The sequence below is a fragment of the Sorex araneus genome, chromosome 10 (assembly GCF_027595985.1).
Source record: "Sorex araneus isolate mSorAra2 chromosome 10, mSorAra2.pri, whole genome shotgun sequence".
In the NCBI taxonomy this organism is placed as follows: Eukaryota; Metazoa; Chordata; class Mammalia; order Eulipotyphla; family Soricidae; genus Sorex; species Sorex araneus.
Window position 1 is genome coordinate 43,853,561 of NC_073311.1, and position 21,494 is coordinate 43,875,054.

Consider the following 21,494-nt stretch of genomic DNA (forward strand, 5'->3'; position numbering starts at 1 on the left):
TCTCTCTAGCAAGAGTATGTATTTATGTACTATTTGTAGAAGATGATTGAAAATATGTCTATGTTACCAAGTAATTCCACATCTAAAAATTCTAAGGAAATACTCAGAGTGTACTCCGAAATACATACACAACATTATTTTTTTTCTTTTTAATTTATTTTTTGGTTTGGGGACCATACCCAGCTATGTTCAGGAATCACTCTGTCAGAGCCCAGCGACCACATGGAGTGCTTCAGATCAAATCTGGGTGGGCCATGTGTAAGGCAAGCAGCCTTCTTGCTGTGTCTCTCCAGCCCCATGAAAAATATTTTTTTTGAAAAAAAAAATGGTGAAAACAAATGATTTTGTAAAAGCTATTTGTCTTTTGTTACAAAAGAAATTTGTAAAACCAAATGGGTCTTTGTACAAAACAATTTGGTATATTTGGTGTAATCATTAAGAATGATAAAATGTATATACATTGAAATATATTATTTAGTGAGAAAAATATCCAAAACCATGTTAGGATGCCTTTAAGATAGAGAGAAGGACTAGAGAAATAGCATAGAGATTAAGGTACTTATCTTGCATGCCCTGACCCTGGTTTGATCCCAAACACCACATATGGTCCCACCCCACAAGCACTGTCAAGAGATACTCAAGAGTTCAGAGCCAGGAATACATCCTGACTACAGGGAGGTGTGGCCCATCTCTCCCCCCCACCCCCACTCCATACTCAAAACAAGAAAATAGCCAGTATTAAACAAAGAGAAACCCTTGACTTTGGATTACAAAATGTAATATAAACAGTGAAGAGAGAGTAGCGGGTGACATACAGACAAGGATGGAGGGTCTTGGGCACTTTTGTGTTGGTGTTGGGCAATAACTTTGTACAATGCATGCTACATACTTAAACGTTATTGTAACCATTTCATCAAAACACCAACCAGTAATTTGTGTGTCAAAATTCATAGACTAAAACACTAAAAGTGTTATTTCTCGATAGTAGGATAATAGGCCATTAAGATACAAATACTTACTTTTTCTTTGTGCTACTCCTCTGTAATCTAAATTTTTACATAAAAACTTTACAGAAATTATAGAAAAAGTGAATTAAAAGTGAAAGAGCTTAACTCTTACAATTACATAAATCAGGATTTTTATAGAAGATGGGCTTTAATGGAGGGAGAGTTTTTTAAAAATGAAACACAATTCACATAGTTCATTTAATCCCTGGCTATCATCCTGTTACTGATTCCCACCGATTCCATAGTGTCAGACGGAGACTGCCCTTCCCCTGCACTGATGCATGATTTGATCTACTTCCTTGATTTTCAACATTCTTGAAAACATTCCTGTTTTGTCTGTGACTAACAGTTTCCCTTTGTTCTGACCTTCGCACTCCCTCCATCTGATGCCTGCCCTCTGGTCCAATTTTGTTTGAAGATGCTGCCCTTCAGAGACTAACAATGGATAGTTATGACTGCTCTAAATAATATTTACAAAGAGTTAAAGAAAAAAGTATTTTTTAACTTCCAAATATTGGTGGTGTGAGGGAGATTAGGAATCTGAATCTGATGTCCTAGCCCAAGTAAGGTCTCTAGAAAAATATCAAACTTGTGCTTAGTTAAGGAGATTGCATTGGGAGAAGGGAGGAGGTGGATGTTTAGGTCTCCATACTTCCAAGATGAAGGTGTCCAGTAGGGTGTTTGAAGAGTCTCATTGAGAATTCAGCTTGCTTGCAAGTGAGTCCCTCTCACATTCAAAGAGGGGGCTTTGGTTGTGTCCATGTGGTGGAATTTCTTTACTAAGCAAAAGTTCGTGCCAAGCAGCTTCAGATGAATTGACTTTGTATTTAGCCACAGTGTGGATTTCTATATGAGCAACTTATCCATTTCAATGATGGAAAATGAGACGGTGTTAGTGATGCTGTGATTGCAGTTTCTCTTTTCATTCCTGATTTCACTGGGTGAGTGTTCCCTGAAATTCCCTCTTGGCATAGACTATCAAAATGGAACTCTGGCTCTCTTTAATGGAGTTGGTCTCTGAGTTGGCGTTCGCCCAAACCAGGAGTAGACTGCAGGACACTTACTGAGAATTACTCCGTTTCTTGATTGCATGGCTGATCCATAGCTTACAATGTCTTTACCACACCAAATGGCTCTGTCACAAAGTCTTATTTCTCCTTTCTTTACTTCTTGCACAACTTCTTTTCTTCATGCAAGGTCACTCTGTTCTACGTGTTCCCGTGTAGAATCTAATGAAGCTTCCAAAGTTCAAAGGCTTCAATTTGGCCATTCCTCGCTCATCCAGTTCTTTTGCTAATGGCACTGATAATATTGCTATGTTTGTTTAATACATATTTGCTACTTTTATGATAGGAAAAAGTTATTGCATTTTATTTCTAAAATATAATTTTTGGTTTGTTTCCTTATTCTTCAGCTTTTCAGGACCACTGTCTTAAAAATTTTCCACTGAATGTTTTTAATTAGTGAAGAGGCCGTAGGAGAATAGAATATATTTTAGGAAGAATTTCAGGAGTCAATCAGAGCTTGCTATCTTCCTACAGTCTTATCTAGACCCATTTTCTCTTGATGCAGTCAGCTACAAACACTGGCACCAAAAAGGTCATTTTTTCCACTCTCTCTCCCAGAAAAGATCAGGAAGTGCAATAAGGTTCATGAAAATTTAAGCTTGAAGTTTAGAAAACTCAAAACAACCCAAACCCTCAAACATTCAGTTGGTTTGAATTTTGGACACAGGTTTGCTATGCAGCTAGTGGAGTCATTCCAGTTTAAGGGCTGTAGTAACTTCATTTCAGGACCAGTGATGGGGAAATTATGAAACCATAACTTGGATCTCATCTTAACAAAACCAAGAAACAAAAACACTTACTGGGGAATCTGCATGGAAAGGGGGGCCTACCTAACCCCAACTGCTGTTATTTCACTGTGGCAGCTCCTCTTACTATAGGAATTATGAAACCATTCTCTTCCAATTTCTTCAGAGAGAGCTGACTTTTGAAAGCAATTGAGTTGCCTGCATCCAATTTATAAGCCTCCTGATGTGCACAACAGGGAAAGATCTTTCATAGGTGATTGAATCCAACAGGGTTAAGGCCTGTCAAAGTGATCTCCTTGTGGTCAGCTTTCATTTCAAAAGTTATCCCAGGAGAACAACTGTAGTTGTTTTTTTTTTTTTACCTAGTTGACTGCTGAAACACATTTTCCACTTCAAAGAGAGTCCAACAGTTTAGATCCTATCCTTCTTGGATACCATTTATTTATTCCAGGGATAGAAACTCAATTTAATGACTATTTATTGAGTGGCTTCATTATATCTGGCACGGGAGCACATATTCCAACAAGGGCATACAGCAGAGACTGAAAGAAATGGCCTTAAAGATCTTAAGGACCAGTCTCTAATCAATAATGAAATCATCTTAGATAAAAACAGATACAACAAGGAACTCATTGTGAGATAATTTCGAGAACTTCAGTTGCATCTAAGCATGGTAAATGATATCATCTCATTGACAATTGTTCACGTATCACTGTGGAGAAAAGTGATATTAGACTTGGGTTCTGCAGATGTGGAAGAGAACCTAGAAGAACAATCAAAGAAGTGTGCTGGAATTTTGAAGTGGACCCTCTCAAGGGATTTTTAGGGAGAGTTGGACTGCAGAGCACATCAAAATACTGAGATCTTAATGAACTTCACATTTTATTATTTAATTAGAGAGTTGGGCTGGAGTGATAGCACAGTGGTAGGGTGTTCACCTTGCACGCGGCCGACCCATATTCGATTCCTACACCCCTCTTGGAGAGCCTGGCAAGCTACCAAGAGTATTGCTCCTGCACAGCAGAGCCTGGCAAGCTACCCATGGTGTATTCAATATGCCAAAAACAGTAACAATAAGTCTCACAATCAGACGTTACTGGTGCCTGCTCGAGCAAATTGATGAGCAACGGGATGACAGTGACAGTGAGTTAGAGTTTGATTTGCCCCATCACTTGTATCACTTGCTCATTGATTTGCTCAAGCAGGCACTAGTTATGTCTCCATTCACCCCTGTCAAGTGCTAGTGTAGCCCAGTGGCATCTGCTTGTTCCAGGAACATGAAGAGCCTCAAACCGTTCATTCAGGGTCTTGACAAAGAAGTCTGACCATCTTGTAGGTGAGCAGCCACATGTTCTTTTTGTTTTGTTTTGTTTTTTATTTTTTAATTGAGTCACCGTGAGAACAGTTATAGGGCTTTTAGGATCGAGTCTCAGTCATACTATGCTCAAATACCCATCCCTTCACCAGTGCACATGTTCCGCCACCAATAACCCTAGCATACCCTCCTTCCCACTCCCCCTCTGCCTATGTGGCAGATGATTTTCACTTTACTCTTTCCTTATTTTGATTACATTCAATTTTCAACAAAAAACTTATTATCACTATTTGGAGTTTTTCCCCCAACAGTCAGACCTGTCGGAATGGCATCATTAGATTGTATGTTTTCTATTGTTGGTAACAAAGATCATATGATGTTGCACGGTTGAGAAAGCGGCCGCCCAGATTTGGAATTCTGGTATTAAGTCCAGAGAGTGGTTGCCCATGAACAGTTCGTCCGCTCCTGAACAGCCATGATCCCAGCACCACAGAAACCAATCTCTGGAATGCAGTGGCTGCTGGCAGAAATACCTCTGGACTTAAACCAGAATTCCACGTGTTCTTTTGACATCCCATGGAATCCAGTCAGTAACAGCTCTAGTTCAGCAGTCATCTCCAAATCGCATTACGTGCCTGGCCCATCTGATTTTTGGCGCCTTGGCAAACAGGATACTGTCCCTGATTCTTGATCATCCGTGGTCAGAACTCCAGATTGCTTCTCACTTGAGTGAAATGTGATACTGCAAGCATAACTCTTTCGATTCCTCTTTGGGATACCTAAATAGCGTTTTCATCCTGTTTGCGTAGGGCCCAGGTCTCTGAGGCATATGTCAGTGCAGGAAGAATGGTGGAGTCGAAAAGATTTGCTCGAAGCCGGAGGTTCTTCATCCTCTTTACCTGTTCTTCGATGCTCTTGAAGGCGTTCCACGCCTCACTCTTCTTCCTGCACAGCTCAGGTGCCAGGTTGAGTTCTCAACCTAGGTGCACATCATGCTGCATACAACAGAGACGTTCATTCCATTGAGAGCAAATGGAACGTCAGGAACTAGTCTGTTTCTCAAGAACATTGTCTTTGTGAGATTCAGCTGCAGTCCAACCTTTCCAGACTCACGGTTGAAGTCGGCCAGCATTTGTGCCACTTGGCTAATTTTTGGTGTTATTAGAACAATGTCATCAGCGAAGTGGAGGTGGTGTAGTTGCTGACCGTCTATCTTCACTCCCATTCCTTCCTATTCCAATCATCACATGACGTTTTCAAGGGTGGCACTGAAGAGTTTCAGTGAAATGGTGTCACTCTGCCGAATCCCTCTCTTTACGTCAATGATCATTTCCTTGGAGAATGGTGAGATCCTGGTGGTGAATCTGTAATACAGATCGTGGAGGATCTTGATGTACTGAGTTTGAACGCCCTGCTTAGCTAGGGCTTCGATGACTGCTTCAGTCTCAATAGAATTGAAGACCTTTTTTAAATCGATAAATGAAGGTTAGACAGAGCGGCATCTCGAGAAACCCCAATGACCTTGGTCACTGTGTGGAAATGGTGCTGAATCCTTTTCGGAATCCGGCTTGCTCACATGGCTGTCCTTCATCTAGTGTTCTGCCAATTCTATTCAGGATGACTCAAGTGAATAACTTGTAGACAACGGATAACAGGCAGATTGGGCAATAGATCAGACTACCGGGCTATTGCCTGATCTGCCTGTTGATTTGCTCCATAGTAGAAATAAATAAACTGACAAAAGTCCTGTAAGCAAATAGCATAAATATTCCCTCAACATTCTTTGGTTTTACTTAACCGGTTGTTTTTTTTACTTGGAAATATGTTTAATTAGAGATTTTAGTTGAATTATATTCAGTTTTAACACCTTTTTTAAAAGGTTTTTTTCCCTGCTATTGGAATTGCATTTTTGTGAAATGTGAACTAATTTATATGACATCTGATGAGTCACAAACCAATTAGCTATGTTTCATGCTATTTGTTGTACCTTCAAATTTTTTCTTTTTGTATTTCTGTTAAATACTGTTTGTGATACTATGCTTTAATGACACCAACATCTAAGTTCTTTCCTTCTTTATAAAATTATAGGAAGAAAATCTATTTCTGAGAATTTGAATAAAGTAAGTTAATTTTCCAAAATATGGATATTTCCTAGAACTGTTTTCTAGCGCTGATAATGATGCTATAATGATAAGTTAACAGTGAAACTTAAAACACGAAACTCACGAAACTTAAAATTTTGATACTGATTATTTAGCAAAGCTATTCATAGACTTCAGGAAATTTATTTGGTGAAAAGTAAGGAAAAAACAGTGAAGGAACTAGAAAAGAAATGAGAGTATCAATAAAATAATCAGGATAGCGTAAAATGACAGAAGCCAAATCACCTCGTTAGATTGGAGCCTTTACTTTGTATGGAGGAATGAGGCAAAGCTTTGTAATAAGGTTGGCCTAGAAACTGACCCTAAGAATTTGCAAATGCAGAATAATGCAAGGTAGGTTAAAGTAGAGAGGTGGTGGGTCATTTCATTTGGGAAATATCACGTGTTGAAGCAGGAGGTCAGGTGATCAGAAATTGATGAACAGTTCAGAATTGGTATTCTCAGTCAGGGGGCATGGACTGAAATGATGCAAAGAACCACACTTCTGTTTTTTTTTTAATTTAATCATCGTAAGATACATACTTCACGGAAGAGCCTGGCAAGCTCCTTGTGGTGTATTCGATATGCCAAATACACTAACAACAGGTCTCATTTCCCCTGATCCTGAAAAATAGCCTCCAATCATTGGGAAAAATGAGTATAGAGAGACTGCTAAAATCTCAGGGCTGGGACGCATGGAGACCTTACTGTCCCCACTCTAGTAAATTCATAAACAACAGGATGACACGGATACAGTGAAGATACATAGTTACACAGTTGTTTGTTCATGATTGAGTTTCAGTCATACAATGTTCCAACACTTGTCCCTTCACCAGTGCACAGTTCCCACCACCAATGTCCCCAGTTTCCCTCCTGCCTTTCCCTCCCCCAACAAACCTGCCTCTATGGCAGACACGTCCTCTCTCTCTCTCTCTCTCTCTCTCTCTCTCTCTCTCTCTGTTTCTCTCTTTCCCTTTGGATTTATGGTTTGCACTACAGGTACTGAAAGATTATCATGTTTGTCCCTTTACCTACTTTCAGCTCACACCTTTTGATGGATAAGTTTATGGCAGAAGAAAGTGGACTGGAGATGTGACAAGGAAAACTGAGGAAATAATTCAGAGTCAAAGTGCAAAGATGTTGGAGGGTATGAACAAAGGCATAGCTTCAGAAGAAGCGACAATAATGATGTGCTGGATAGGAGTACAATCTTTGATGATATATTCTTCAGCAACAATACTGTTCTTGTGAGTTAGTGTGTGTGCAATGCCTAGAATTTGACCCTGGATTGCTATCTCCTGTAGTACTAAGCTCCCCAGAGGGTATTATTTTTTGCATATCAACTATGACCTAGAGATAAAAAATGAACTATTTTGTTGGGGTCAAATCTGGATGAAAAATTCAGTCCAATAAAAATATTTTTAAGAACTCAGATATCGGGATTATCCATGTTTCTGTCTCTGGTAAGTTGTGCTGTTAAGTCTATTGCTGGTATGGGACCTAAATTCCTTATTTGTAAAATGAACCTGGTTGTTGTGTTTTGTTTGTTTTCATCTCACTATCAACTTCTGTAGTGTTTCATGAATTTTGTTGATTTATGTGAGTCCTACCAGCAGACAGCAGACTACTCCATGACTTCTGAGGGACATGACTAATTAAAGTTCTGATGGAGCGTATTCCGAGTAGTATCTCAAAACACCTTATCCTGGAAAATGCCTGATATTCACAGTTACTTTAGAGGACTTTTTATTATCCAGTTACTTAGTATCAAGAAAAAAAAAACTTTGGGTTAGTGAAAGCTCAAAGTTTGGGATGAATTAATTACAATTCTATTTATGGTATGTTTTCTCTTTGAAAGCTTAAGAGTAGATTCAGTTTCAAGTCTTTACAGATCTTTAATTTCAAGAACCTCCTATAGACTAATGAATGTCAAATTTTTACAAGTTGTAGAAATCTGGACTTACAAATGAACCAATTTTAAGTTTCCACCAGATAGAAAGCATTGTGGTGAAGAGGAAGAGTAGGTAAAAGGATGTACCAAGGTGAGTAAGTCTAATTCCTGATTTTTAAGCGGTACATTTCTCAACAAAAGGCCATGGAATATTAAATACTATACATTTGAGCATGAAAAAGGGTGGTGTGGTGTACTGAGTCAAGGATAGTAGGCATACCATTCAAGGGTGAGGTTGCAAATTGAAATAATGATCTTCTGGTCTATAGTATTCCCAAATTCTGCCTGAGCAGGTTATAGTTTATTAACCAGTTTAGATCATAGTATGGTGTTCATGCAAGAAATGTAAAAAGGACTGACTCACTAAAAGTGTTATAAATAGATTCTGTCTCAATTTCTGGCGAGATGGAGATGAAAGCTTTTATGAAGTTATGCAACTGTGGCAACATATTGTCAACTGTTACTCTAGTAGTCAAGTCATTAGACAATCACACCAACATTGTCAGTATAATCACATCAACTTCTTAGCAGACAGGCATGTTGGAGTAAACAAGTTATTAAGCAGTAGACTAAACTGAAGACCTAGGGAAGGGGCAATGCTTTACAGCATATTCTATGGGTACTGCATTTGTTATATATATATATATATATGTATGTATATATATACATATATATATACATATCACAGTTGACTTCTGGATGAATCAAGATTTTTTTTAGTGTTGAATTAACATAAAGGTGACAAGATATGACTTCTACACACACAGCATCTGTCATTCAAAGTGCTTGCTAAAATATTCTTATTCTATATCATTCATCTGAAAGAAAACTGTTTATTGGTGGTGAAAGGTGTGCTCGCCTGTGTTATCTTCATTTTTTTTTTCAGCTCAACACATCAAATGACAGAAAGCTAGACAGAGGATAAATAATTATAGATACTTTGAATAAACTTTCTGATTTAAAGAATGCAAGTAAGCTAATAAGCCAGGAAAGTGATTTTTTTTTGTGGGAGTGGGATGGATCATAAACATCAGTTAATTATAAAAGCCTTTGAAAAGTTTGCTTGTTTAATATAGGAGTGAAGCTGTCTAAACTGTGATAAAAGTTCTGATCCCGATTTGTGTTACTAGGTTTTGATAGAAGCAATTCAACAAATAACTTTCAAGATGTGTATCCAGAATGAGGTCACCGAAAATTCTAAGCCATCCACAAGGTACGTTTCCAATGACTTTAAGTCCCCATACTCTGCCCCAGCATCCAATTGCAGTGTATTTAAGGTGTTGTGTTAAAAGGATTTGTTTAAATGCATCATATTGTCTGCAGGAATAACACTTTAATAATATCAAACAATATTCAAGTGCTTTCAGCATTGTACTAATTACCTCATATTGGATATCCTTTAGAAGATCTTATGATGCTGAGGCTATGGTATCTTTTATGATGAAATATGAAATTTTATTTTTAAATCAATTAAATCACTTCCAGTGCTGGAGATTGACCTCAGGTTCTCACATGTGGAAGGCAAGTGTTCTTCTCCTGAGCTCCATAATCAAATCACAGAGTTACCTTTAAAATGCTATTTCCAGTATGTTAAAGATACTGCTTTGCTTTCTTTTGCTTTATATTGTTTCTTACAAGTAGTCATTCTTTGTTCCTCATGACATTTCTTTTAGGGGGGTAGCTGTGCCTCCACTGTGCATGCTCAGTGCTCAGGTTTTACACCTGGCACTGTGCTCAGGGATCATTTCTAGTGGGAGACCAAAGGTGGTGCCTGGGAATAGAGCCCAGATCAGCCGAGTGCATGGCAAGCACTCTACCTGCTCTGCCATCTCTTCAATCCCATAATGTAATCTTTTTAAAACATTTCTTTCCTTTAAATCCTTCCTGTTGCTATTTTCTGACTTTTCAATATTTTATTTTTTAACCATTATTGGGCTAGAGGGATAGCACAGCGGTAGGGTGTTTGCCTTTCACGTGGCAGACCCGTGTTCGATTCCTCTGCCCCTCTTGGAGAGCCTGACAAGCTACCAAGAGTATCACGCCTGCATGGTAGAGACTGGAAAGCTACCCATGGAGTATTGGATATGCCAAAAACAGTAACAATAAGTCTCTCAATGAGAGACGTTACTGGTGCCCTGCTTGAACAAATCGATGAGCAGCAGGATGACAGTGATTTCCTCCACAGTCATCTCTTCCTTCTATCACTTCTTCTTCTTCTCTTTCTTCTTCTTTTGCTCTTCTTCCTCCTTCTTCTTTGTGAAACCCAATGGTGCTCAGAGCTTACTCTTGGCTCTGTGCTTAAGATCAGTCTTGGCTATGCTCAGGGGAACATATCTGATCCTGGGGATTGAACCAGGATCTGCCAGGTGTAAGGCAATGACTTTAGTCCTTGTATTATCTCTCCATCCTGATTTTCCCCAAATTATTGACACTCTGAAATTGGGATGTATGGTAAAATCAATGGCATTTTCAAGCAGATATTATTTTTCATTTCTAATTGCATATAAAATTATGGTAATACTGATGGTAGGAGGCATCATAGGTGAGATGAAACCCTGTACTTTATTCTATACCCCTGTACCTATTCTTAAGTAAGATGATATTGAGGCATGGAGACAAGCTATTCATGATACAGAATTGGTTTTCTACACTGGTCTGGACTCTACATTATTGCCTTCATCAATTTAGGACAAATGCTTATAGCTAGAACTATTCAGACTGGCAGTCTAGCAAAATGGGTGTCTCTGAATATTAATTCCTAGACGACTGCACACTCTTGAAAGTGGTGTTGGGAAGAAAAAGAAATTGCAAGGACCATGAAGTGAAGGGCACAGTGGAAGACCAATGGCAATCAAGGCCATCATGAGCAAAATAGGTCCCGACTAAGACAGAAAAGCTCAAGAATGTTTAAAGTTATGAAGATGAAGGTCACCAGACTCACTATTTTGTCTAGGGTCTGACCTCCACGTGCAAAATCTTCTAAATGACACACAGAAAAAAGAAACCTGTACATAGAAGGGTGAGTTCTTTATAACTATTAACCACAGCCTTATATCTATACCTATCTAGACCTACGTCGAGTGAAGGAAAGAATTTATATTGTGCTTTGTTAAAGTACACCTTACATTATTCACAAACATCTCACCCCACAGTTAGATTTTAAAGTGGTATGTGCCAGGCTTTGGCTTTTTCATGTGCTTATTTTATTTTCTACAGTTCCTAGCACAGTTGAACACAAATGGAAAGTCAAACATGCACAAACCAAGTGAATGGATTCTTTCTTTATATCAGGTACTCTGTAGAATCTTGGGAGCACCTTTTGTTTTAGAAGAAAAGTGTTTTAACTAAGGGGCTGAGGACTTCTTAAAAGAGTTATCAGTCACAGAAGTAACTAAGAGCACTACAATTTCTAGTCCTGCTTGTCAAGAAATGAGGTAGGCAAATTAAAGTCAGCCGGGATCTAGTCCTGTTGTTCTGCCTCCAACAGTCCAGATGAGCCAAGGAAAAGACACGCCAGTGAAAATACTCAGTCATTATTCCCTGTCAGCCCTAGGGACCATTTGCCCAAACATGACACAGACCCAACACGTACACACACGTATATAAATTTGGGGGGTATTTTCTTTTGCCTATGTGTCTAGTCAGCTCAAATGGGTCGACTCGTGTTTTGGCTCTTGCAACTAAACCAGACTCTTTGGCTCCGTTCTACCTGCAAACTTTCTGGCCTGCTTGGGTAGAGAGAAGTGGTTTGAGTTTCTGAGAACAAATAATTAGGCTTTAGGAGAAGGCCAGGGTTATACAAAACCCATTCGTTTCTGCCTCTGTGGGTTCTGTGACCCCGTGAAAAGGAAAACAAAGTTAGATAAGGACAATGCTCAGCCACATGGGCTTCATGAGATTTTTCCATGTAGTGTTGTCAGAAAACTTACTTAATTGTGCTGTTCTGAGCTGAATAAGCACAGGGATTAGTCTTTCAAAAAGGCTTATACCCTTTTAACCATCCACATGTGAAAGCTTGGAATAAGAATGAGGCTTGGTGCAGATCAGACAACTGACTTTATCTCTTAGATATTTTCTCACTCTTTGGGATTCCCAGGTAATGATGCCACATACTGGGCAAAAGATTATCATTGGTCAGAGACCCCTGTAGGACTGGGGATATAGCTCTGTGGGAGAGCATCTACATACCTGTAAGAAGCTTAGAGTCCAATTTTCCTTCACAAACAGAAAAAAGATTTCAAAACGTGCAATGGGTCATTTTTAAAGGCCCTGTAACTGAAGTATTTCTTTTATTAAGCCCACTTTATCTTTCCACATATTTTTATTGGAAGTTTCCTCCCAAGCAATGTTTAGGGGGCCCAGGGACCAACCCCATGAAACTTAGCCAACCAGACCAGGTGACAACAATGGGAGGTCTGAGGAGACAGTCCTGGTAGGACCCTGATGTGCTGGGGATCACTGGAGCTACACTTGGGGTGCTCTGGGGACCATGTGGTGGCAGGGATCAAAATAGAACTGGGTTTGCATCTTTTTATGATATATTTTTTCCCATAAAAGCTTCAGAGATTTGTTCTTTCTTAATTTTTTTAAATTGAATCGCTGTGAGCTTTCAAAACTTTCATGTTTGAGTTTCAATCATACAATGATCAAACACCCATCCCTCCATCAGTGTACATTTCCAACACAATATCCCCAGTATCCTTCCCCCTACCCCCTGCTTCCACCCCTCCCCCTGCCTCTGCATCCACCCCTCCCTCTTTCTCTCTACTTATGGGCATTATGGTTTGAGATACAGATACTGAGAGGCCATCATGTTTGGTCTTTTATCTACTTTCAGCACACATCTTTCATCCCAAGTGATCCCTTCTACCATCATCGGCTTAGTGATCCTTCTCTATCCCAGCTATTTCTCCCCCAGTTATAAGGCAGGCTTACAATGGTGTAGTGGTTCTCCCTGCCTTGTCTCTGCCTTCCTTGGGTGTTAGTCTCATATCATGATATTTTATATTCCACAAACGAGTGCAGTCCTTCTATATCTCTCCCTCTCTTTCTGACTCACTTCACTTAACATGATACTCTCCATGACCATTCATTTATAAGCCAATTTTATGACTTCATCTTTCTTAACAGCTGCATAGTATTCCATTGTGCAGATGTACCAAAGTTTCTTTAGCTAGTCACAGAGACTTGTTCTATTGAGAGATCACTCAGTAATAACACAGACTAAGTGAGGTACCAGCCCTAGTAAGTGAGTTCTTGTGTCCAAGGATAATAGTTGGAACAAAGACAAGCATTCTGTTTTCGGTTTTTTGTTTATTTTGGGGGCTACACTCAGCCAACTCAGGGGTTACTACTATATCTGCATTTAAAAATTACTCCTGGAAGCCCTAGGGATCCAAACCTGGGCCAGCTGCATGCAAGGCAAGCACCCTGGCTGCTGTCCCATCTCTCTGGCCTCTAGTTATGCCTTCTTTCATGGAAATTCATGGAGAAAATGTTTCAGTGTATTTTAAGTAGTTTTAAAAATGCCACAGAAAATAAATCTCACCTTTCAGGTATTTTTCTTTGATTAGAGATAAAATATTGAGAAATTCTCCTGTTAATCATAATAGGCCATTTCCAGGTTCTGAATCACTTTGCAATAAATGTTGATTAATATATAACACCTCCAATACCACTGAGTAAACTCAGTAGCAACCAATGCTTTAACAGAAATTATAAATATTTAGTTTAACAAGAAAAAAGAGCAGTTTCTGTAAAGATAAAGGTACATAGGGAGAAATATGGGAAACCCTTTCCTCACACATGAGTCAGAACTCATGTTCAGAGGAAATAAATTGGCAATCACCTTCCTAAATGGTGGAAGCCTTCATTTCTGAAGGGGAAGCTGGAAGTGGAAGGAGGTCACTTGGAGAGTCAACTTTAACTTTCACCTCATCCATCATGGGGTATTTCAAGACTCAGTGGTTGTTTGTATCATATCTGAGTTGTTTCTAGAATTTCTAGGATGTAAAATTACGTGGACTAGTGAGGCAGATGAGAGTTGATAAAGAGTTACTGTTCATGATCTAAGGCAGTGAGATGAGATCAAAGGAAAGTAAAAATAACCCCAGACTTGTGCACAAGTCTACTAGGTGATCAGATCTTACCCTAATACTAAATAATGACAATAATGACTGTGTCAAGTTATCGTGCTTCCTTTAGTCAGGTGGGAAATTGGTTTAAAACCAATACTCACCTATTAGAATAACTAGAGATGTGTTTTATATTTCTTTTGCATTCTCTTCACCTTTTGTCTTTTCAAGGAGTAGGCAAAAGCTTCTTCCTATTACAGGTTCTGGTTATCCTACTCATTTGAAATGTTGCTTATTCTTTTAGCTTTGAAGTAGCAAGTCCATTTATATCCAATACATTCCAGAGCTTGGTACTAAGTGTGAAAAAACAGCGAGGAAACATCAGATGAAAGAAGTTTAGAGGTGGACCCTGGACATATTATTAACTGTTAACTGTTAAATATCCCATGTGCTTATTCTGCTTTTTTCGCTTTGGAATGTCAGTATTGCTTGAGCCTCTAACGGGTTGACTTGGTCTTATCCCCAGGATGCCATGTAGTAATCAAAGTGTAGAGTTTGACAATTCTATTAAATTGTGCACAATAGGGTGTTAGCCATATGAAGACACTAGAACCTTCCGACAGATACAGACTCATATGCATGTAGGAACTGTGGTAGGTGTCACATTTAATTTCGGGAAGCTTCTGAAAATGGAGTTTGCATTTTATTTTTATTACTTTTATTAAATTCTATATAGCTCTGGTGGTATAGGAATGCCAGAATGATTTAAAAAATGTCACAGTGATGAAGGCTAGAGAGAGATATTAAAATTGGTAGGGCACTTGCCTTGCACACAGCCAACCTGAGTTAGATCCCTGGCATCCCAAACGGTACCCTACACCATCGTGTTGGTGGTATGGTGGTTAGCAGAGCTGCCTTCCAAATGATATCCTGCAAAAATCCAGGAGTAATCTCTGAGCATTTTTGGATGTGTTCTCACACACCTCCTACCCTTTGCTCAAAAAGAAAGGAAGGAAGAAAGGAAGAAAGAAAGAAAGAAAGAAAGAAAGAAAGAAAGAAAGGAATGAAGAAAGAAAGACAGAGGAAGGAAGGAAGGAAAGAAAGAAAGGAAGAAAGAGGAAGGAAGGAAAGAAATAAATAAAGAAAGAAAGAAAGAAAGGAAGGAAGAAAGAAAGAAAGAAAGAAAGAAAGAAAGAAAGAAAGAAAGAAAGAAAGAAAAGAAAGAAAGAAGGAGGAAAGAAAGAAAGAAAGAAAGAAAGAAAGAAAGAAAGAAAGAAAGAAAGAAAGAAAGAAAGAGGAAGGAAGGAAAGAAAGAAAAAAGAAAGAAAGAAAGGAGGAAGGAAAGAAAGAAAGAAAGGAAGAAAGAAGGAGGAAAGAAAGAAAGAAAGAAAGAAAGAAAGAAAGAAAGAAAGAAAGAAAGAAAGAAAGAAAGAAAGAAAGAAAGAAAGAAAGAAAGAAAGAAAGTCACTATGATGAGGTTAAAATCTCCATGAATTTCCTCTCAGTGTGGAATGGACAACACTTTCACCTTTCTTCACACTCTGCCAGAAAATTAGAAGGTATATTTCATAGGAGGTTGCAGAGTCGGCTCCCAGCAATCCTTCTCTTGGTCTTTTTCCTAACCCTCACACTGCATGCAGAGTTGGTTCCCAAAGGGCAAAGGGGAGTTAGATGAAATTGAGAATATCCATTGGATCTGCCATGGACTTTTTAATAACGATGGGCGAGATGGTGGGGATAGGAAATAATCATCCTATTGGATTTCCTAAGTACCTTGACTCTGGCTTTGGGCTTACACACCAACTACCAGTAACATTTTGATGTATAGTCTTCTAAACCTTTTCTGTTATTTTATACGCTAACTGGAGCTTCTCATGTTTAACATTTCGCTTAAAAATCCCTTCTGCATTTTCATCTACCTCCTGTTTTTCCCCCTCCTCCACACACATTATATGTGTTCTCCAATTCTTTTCTTTCATCTTTCTGCTCTTGCCCTAATTCCATTCCCCAGAGGTAGCCTTTAGTCATGTTTTGATATATAGCCTTCCAGATTCCTTCAATTATTTTATATGCTAACTGAAATCATACTATTTTCACTGGAAGAGATCTTGGGAGATCATCTTTCCACCTCTCCCTACCCACTTCCTGCTGTCCCTCTGGACTGCAGACTTCTAGAAGATACAAAGACAGGATGAAGGATCACCTGAAATGCCAGCTCAGCAATTGACACAACAGGGTCTAGAACCAAGGCCTATTCACTCATGGGTGAAAGAAAGGTTTTCCCTCTCCACCAAACAGTTTCATTTTCCAGTCTGTTTTATGCCCCCAAAGAAGCAATTTCTCTCAGATGGATTTGAGGGTTTTATAGGTTTTCATTCACAGGCTGACCACTTGTTTTCTTATAGGAAACTTGCAAACAAATTTCTAACCAAATAGACATGACTTGTGTTCATCTATTTATTTTTTCCTTTGGTCTCAGTGACTGACTTAAGACCCAGCTTACTGCTTTCCTGAAACCAACATCTTTAGATTTACGTCTTACAACCAGCTATGTGGGCTCTTCATCAGTTCTCTTTATGTTCCTTTTGGGTTGGGTCCCCTTCTCCCTATTCTCTCTTTAGGTGCTTATAGGAAGACAGAACTCTGGGGCCTGAGTGATAGTATAAGGATTAAGGCATAACTTGCCTTTATGCTGTTGACCCCAATTCCAATTTCCAGCTCTACATGTAATCCTCTAGTGCCAACAGGGATAACTCCTGAGTATAGAGCCAGGAATACCCCAGTTAGGACTCAGAACAAAATAATAAAACACCTAGGATGAAATTTCAGTCTACTATACAGTTTTGCTGATTCTCTGAGTATCTTTGATTGGTTTTATAAAAACCTGGGCACCTCCCCTTGAGTAGGCACCTCGTGCTTTTGAAGCATACCTTCAGTGGAATCCAAGGCTTGGCCAGTAAATTCTGCCTTAGCTCTCAAATCTGTTTCTAAGTAGATCCCATTCTAGGCTTTCTGTAGAAATTCATCTTGCATGTGTTTGTACACGTGCTCACACGTGTGCACGTGTGTGCGCGCACACACACACAGTCTTTCTAAACAAAAAAAATTCACATTTAGACAAAATAATCCTAAGGAAAACTTGGACTCTCATTCTTCTTCCTTCTACTCCAGCCACTCTCAGCGCATCTTATCTAGCCAGCTTGCATGTCCCAGATCACTCGGTCCCACACCAGATTCCTATATTTGAGATTGGTTCCAAGTCCATCCTGTCTTTTGGGTTATAAGAAACCCATTAAACTGCAGTCACATTCCGGACACAGGCGGAATTCCTAGTGATTAGGGATGAGCACTGTTTGTGTATGTGCTGAGCCTCCAAATCAGCCTGAGCTTTGATGGAAGCATGTGTGAGTCGATGCCTACCAGGCCCATTCTGCAGGGAGAGGGTCTGATGGCACACAAGTAGCTCTTCTGAGATCCAGGGTGGCTGTTGTTGCTTGGGCGCTTGTTGCTTTCCCAGGAGCACGGAGCAATTGTGCCTGTGTGTGAGTACCTGTGGAGCAGGGTGACAGACACTGGTGCAGATAAGACCCGACCTTGCAAAGCCACCCAGAAGAGAAGCCCCACAAGTGGGAATATCTGGGCAAAGTTGGCAAGAACAGGGTGTCAGCCAGCACCAGGTGTTCGACCTCCTCGTCACACGAGCCCTAAACACAGAAACTGTCAGTAAGCTTAGCAAGTCATCCTAACTGCAGCGTCTAGCCTTGATTGGGATTGGACCGGGGCAAAGCAGAGTTGGAGAGGTGATAGGCAATAATGCTCAACTTCATGTGATTGGACTTTCTTGTAGACTGAGACCCTCTATAAAGTATGTGTGTATCTGGGGCCTGGAGCGATAGCACAGTGGGTAGGGTGTTTGCCTTGCATGCGGCCGACCCGGGTTCGATTCCCAGCATCCCAGATGGTCCCCTGAGTACCGCTAGGGGTAATTCCTGAGTGCAGAGCCAGGAGTGACCCCTGTGCATCGCCAGTTGTGACCCGAAAAGCAAAAAAAAAAAGTATGTGTGCATCTGGCAATAAGGTGAATATCCATCAGTTGCTCCCGGAGGGTGTTTCTCTGTGTGCCCGTCATCCTTCACCCCACATCTGCCTGGACCCGGTGCACAATGTGTCCGGGCACCGCTGAGGGGAAAACTGTTCCCCAACAGGTGCCTGGGCTGTGTGTGGTGGGGGATGTGAAGGCAGCCATGCTTCGGTGCGCCGCGGAGTCTTTTCTGCTGTTTACCTTCGCATCCCCTTGCAAGAGGGCATCTGGCGTGCACGCGGGGCGGTTGCTCTGACCCTTCTCGCAGGCTGTGCCTGCAGTTCAGCACAAGCCTTAGAAACCCTAATCGCTCCCAGATGCTGCTCTGCTTCCAGAATTTCCCGCTCTGCCTACTCAGCCTGAGCAACGAGCTGCCTAACTTGGATCCTACCCGCTTCTTGAAAAACTCCACAGAGGCCGCCTTTCGCACACGCTGGTAACACGCAGAAGATTGATGCTTTCCAGGCCCGAGCACGACTTTGAAATAATACCTAGCAGTTGTAGAGAGCTATTTATTTTCCCCTCCTCCCCACAAGTGCTTTTCACATACACGGTCTCAGTTGAGCCCTTCAAACAGTCCTTGGAGTTAAGTAGAGGGAAAGCAACATTTCCCCAGAGCCCCGAAGTCCAGGCTAGGTTAAGTAACAAGCTCAAGGTCACACAATTGGCCTCTACTCCTCATCTGGACATGAGTTTTGACTCAGGCCCTGTGTCAGAATTGTCCCGTGTCTTTTGCTGGTGCTGCAGGAACTCAAACTTCATTATTTTGTTTTTTAAATTGTATTAAAGAGAACCGTGGTCTACAAGGCTATTAATAGTTGAGCTTTAGACATATACTGTTCTAGCCAATTTCACCATTGGTGTCACCTTCCCCCCCACCAGTGTCCCCAGGTTCCTTCTCATCCCCTAGCCCTCTTCCCAAACTTCAACCTTAATAGGCACATGAAGAGATTGGTGGTTGTTTTGATCTCATGGTTTTAGTGTTGTTGATTCTGTGATTAGGATATATAGCTATACCACTCCGCCACATTACTGATATACCAGACTCCCTTAACCCCTACTCTTCTATTTAAACTTCACTTTTTTAATGAGTAGTATTCTTTTTTTCTAAGTATGATTTAACTTTTTAAATTAATTTTGTTTCGTTTTGGGTGATGGGGACCACATCCAGCGGTGCTTAGGGCTTATGTCTATCTCTGTAACTCAGGGATCACTCCTGGCCACTTTCAGGAGACCATATGGGGGGCCAAAGATCTCACCCAGGTGGGCTGTGTGCCAAGCAAGCGCCCTACGCCCTGCATTATTGCTCTGCCCCCCTCCTTTTTTTCAATTCCTCTCTCCCTTCCCTGTTGCTGTTGCTGCTGTGATGACTGGTTGTGGTCATTACTGGGGTGCATAAAGTTTTGGCTGTGCTTGTGGGCTTTTTGCTGATAAATTCACCAGGGCTCAATACAATGCTCATGCATGCGACAGAGGGCAAGGGAGTGGACACTCCTGGGCATAGGACTCCCAGGATCTGTTTGCTGTTAGTTGCGCTGCTCTCCTGCGGCTTCACACTTTAGTTGCGTTGCTTGGATATTCCTGATTGTAGTTGGAGATGGCACATCCCATAGTAGTGCTGGGAGCCCCAGGCTGCAGGCACCAGGTTCATGCTTATACATGTGGGTGGCACCAGGAATCAAACTCACGACCTCATACTTTTAAGGCAGGTATTTTTAGCCACTGACTCTTCTCCAAGATGGTTATTGTTATAGGTCACATTTAAATTAAAAGTATGGCAGATTTTAGTGTTGTTTTTTTTCCTCCCTTCTTTCTTGTCTCCTCTAGTTTGTGTTTTTTTTTCCCTCTAGTTTTTTGATCCTGAAAATAAATTGGGGTGTTTGTTTAACAGATCCTGGTTTAGCAAATCAAAGGTATAACCTCAAATTCAGCATTGAAAGAAAATAGCCATTCATTTGACACAGAATCAGGTGGTCTATGCAAAGACTGTTCCAAAGAACTACAGTAAGCATGACAGTCTGACATGCCTATTACCGTAATTTTCAACTCCTTTTTGATGGGATTTTTTTCCCTTCATTTTCTCAGTCTTTAAAAAAATTTTATTTTTCTAAAGTTGTTCACTGTACTTGATTACATTTAATATTCTAACACCTACCTCACCACCATTACACCTCCCCACTACTATATTTCCTTCCCAAACCCTAAACCCTGTCCCCCCCCAAGCAGAACCAAAATGATTCATTTTGTATTGCTTATTATGAATTATCTGCTTAGAATGAGACAGAAAATGTTTCTTAGAGGAAAGTGTGTGAAGATTGTTGTATTTCACTCAGGAGCCATTAAGCCCTTCTATAAGAGATTAGTAACATGTTGTTAAAGGTTGAGCCTTGTGTGCATATATGTATATATATATACATATGTATGTAATATGTACAAATATGGGCCAGAGGGATAGCACAGTGGTAGGGCGTTCGCCTTGCACACGGCCAACCCGGGTTCGATCTCTTCGCCCCTCTTGGAGAGCCTGGCAAGCTACCGAGAGTACGCGCCTGCGCAGCAGAGCCTGGTAAGCTACCCATGGTGTAATCAATATGCTAAAAACAGTAGCAATAAGTCTCATTGAGAGACGTTACTGGTGCCCACTCAAGCAAATCGATGAGCAACAGGATGACAGTGACGACAGTGACAGTGACAGTACAAATACATTTCCCCCTAAGATTATTTGCCTTCTACTTTAAACCCAATCAAATGTGGTGTGCTACTCTTGGTATATTGGTGGGGTAAAGTTTTAGATGTCCGGTGATAGGTTCACTAATGGGTAAGGCTCAATCGAACATGTGGAGAGCAGCTGGGAGCATGGCGGCAGTTGAGTTCTGGAGGTTTTTGGCTGCTGGGGCTGGGACCCTTGGGGTGGGGAGGGGTCTCACCCCCATCCGGGGGCCCCCCTCCGGGTGCCCCAAATAAAACAGGTCTGGCACCATGTCTATGGCGTATCATTCTGTGCTCTCTTCCAAAAGATTTATATTGAGTCTCTGGATCATGGTTGTTAATTAGATTATATGGCGCCAGTGGCAGCTTAAGGGTGTGACTGCCAAGCTGCCAGAAACAATGA